Source organism: Triticum dicoccoides, chromosome 2A (genome assembly GCF_002162155.2).
Source record: "Triticum dicoccoides isolate Atlit2015 ecotype Zavitan chromosome 2A, WEW_v2.0, whole genome shotgun sequence".
Lineage (NCBI taxonomy): Eukaryota > Viridiplantae > Streptophyta > Magnoliopsida > Poales > Poaceae > Triticum > Triticum dicoccoides.
Genome location: NC_041382.1, coordinates 701,720,600 through 701,723,195, shown reverse-complemented (window position 1 = coordinate 701,723,195; position 2,596 = coordinate 701,720,600). Strand labels below are relative to the sequence as shown.

General features: G+C 44.0%; 1 long non-coding RNA gene across 1 annotated transcript; it reads left to right on the top strand.

Moving 5' to 3' along the window:
• Positions 1-416: 416 nt before the first annotated feature.
• LOC119351956 lies at positions 417-960 on the top strand. The gene is made up of 2 exons (XR_005170096.1): positions 417-476; positions 691-960. It is a non-coding gene; the product is annotated as an uncharacterized LOC119351956 (long non-coding RNA).
• Positions 961-2,596: the final 1,636 nt, after the last annotated feature.

The following is a 2,596-nucleotide window of genomic DNA, read 5'->3' as shown; positions in this document are numbered from 1 at the left end:
GACGTTCACGCGTCCGCGCCCAACGCACCAGCGCGCCTTGCGGTTCCCGCGCTTGCCTCCAAAACGGGAAAGAGAACATTTTGCTAATGGGCCGGGCTCCTACCTCGCTGAGAGCATCTCTTAGTGGGCTGTGCCGACCGTAACTGGAAAACATGGCCCAGCTCCAGTCTCGTTCAGCCCGGCCAGCCTGCCCTCGCACCGCACCAAACCCCCGTTCCGTTCCGTCTTTCCCGCTCGACGTCCAGATCATCATCATCATCGCCGCGAAAAAACCAACCAGGAGCCGCTTCCCAGATCCCACATTGCCACACGAGAACTTCGAGATACGCGTCGCGGGATGGGACCTTGCCGGCGGGGGTTTGCGGCCGCAGCTGGTGGCTGCCATCACGGGGTGGAGGCGGCGGTGGCGGCGGCGGCCACGAGGTTCCGATCGACCAACGGCGCCCAGGCGTCATGTGTTTCTCTAAATGACGCAGGTAGGTACTTTTGCCCGTTGTGACATTTGTGATGTCGTGGTACAAATGCCGTATGTTTGTTGTTTTGATCATGTATATGTTTTTGTCCACTGATCTATCACCGCGTTATTATCACTTCTGTAGTTGTATCTGTACATCCATGTTCTTGTCTTCCGGTTACGGCCTCTTGGTTTAACCATGATTAACACCCCGTTAAATTCATTTATTTAAACAGAAAAGGGCCCGACGGAGATTTGTTCTGGGCGCAACAAACTAACCTTCAGATTCCTTCAGAGGAGGAACTGGGAAGATTAGTCCATCAGAAAGTGTGAGTTTTCTCAAATTTACTTTCTGTCACTTGTGCGAACAAACTGCTTCCTGGTGACAGTTGATAAAGCCTCATCTCTAAAAGAAATGTGTATGGATGTATGCTGGTCAGTCATGACATTTATGCTATATGAGGATCACCGGATTAATCGATAATAATCAGACGGTGTTTACTGAATTACTTTTTAAAAATTTAGTAAATTGCATTAGAGGCCTCGACTTGTCTTTGTTTTAAAATTCTCCGCAAAGCTGGAGGCCGACCTGTGGCCGCGGATTCACTATGGCTTGCGCCATCGAAAGGTCTTCATTAGGATTTCTCTCTTCACACCCGGTGGTTGACTTCAGCAGAGAGATGCAAACTATGAACGGCGGCTTGATGCATATGAATAGTTGAGCAACAACACTGGTCCACATCGCATGAAGCTGCTAGGATCATGGTAAAATGATGGCAACAACATGAGTGACATTGGTGGCGGTGCTATTCCAGCACTCGGTCTCAAGTTCCGGGTTGAAACCTAGGTCTGACACGCGTTGATTATACCTGGCAATGGCTATATTTTTATGCAGGTACCTTGTTGAAGGCATTGCTTGGACATGCTCGCACTGGTTTTTCAGGTGAGAACCTACATTCTGGCCTAGGTTAGTTGGACTTGGCGATTGCGGTGCTTTAGCATCGTCGCTCCCTTCCTGAAGCCACTGTTGTTGAAAGCATCACCGTTCGTGTGGTGTCATGAGATGGCCACACACAGGATGCTAACGACCAAGCAGCTAAATTGGCCCGCCCAATTACGTACTACGTCCACAAACCTCGATTTGGATTTCTTTTTGGTATTTCTTTACTGTTTTGCCTATTTGGGTTATTTTATAAATTATTTATTTTATTTTTATTACTATTTTTTACGTTTTGGTTTTATTTCCAAAATATTCTCACAATTTTAAAAATACTTGTTGAATTAGAAAATGGTCAAAATTTCAACAATTCTTGTTCTTTAAAATCCCCCTTTTAATAAAATATTCAGAGTTTTAAAAATATTCCATAAAAGTTTTTAAAAAGGTTCATTTTTAAAGAAATCTTCTCAATATAAAAAATGTTCGCATTTTTAAAATAAATAATTTTCTCATGTGTTTGTTTTTTGGAAAATCCGATTGAAAATCAAAAACCCGCTAGAAATCAGAAGAGGAAAAACCGCTCACTAATGTGTCGTACGAAATGGAAAAGCTGAAGAAAAATAATGCAAAACAAGCAAAGGTTAATGGGTTGGCCTGGTCGCTTGCATGTGCAATTGAGCAGAAATTTGATGCAAAGAGTGGCAAATATGGGCTCCGGTTCATTCGTCCAACCTCCCGCTACTTAATACTATGACAAGCTTCATTTAATTATCTGGTTAAAATATTATATTAGTCCATGTTGCTGTTTATTTATGTTGCATGTTTCAATAATGACCAATGGCTAGTTGGATGGGTGTATAATCTTGGATCGAAAAATCACCCTCCGTTCCAATTAGTTGTCGCTCAACCGCATGTATTTACATCATTTGATCTGTAAATTGATCATTTGATCTGTAAATTGGATCCGTCGGAGTATTTACGTCATCCGGTCAAAATTAGTTGTCACCAACTTGTTGGAGATGTTGTAACCCAAGCCAATCACTTGCCATGTTCCAAAACCACATGAAGTAGAAACACTTGAATAGGCGGTGCGCCATATTCTCAAGCTTGCGCTGCCAAGCTTGGCAAAGTGTGTAGTTACGCCAACCTCTACTATATACTAGATAGGAAGTGCGGCTTACCGCACCCGGCAGCACCGCTGCCGG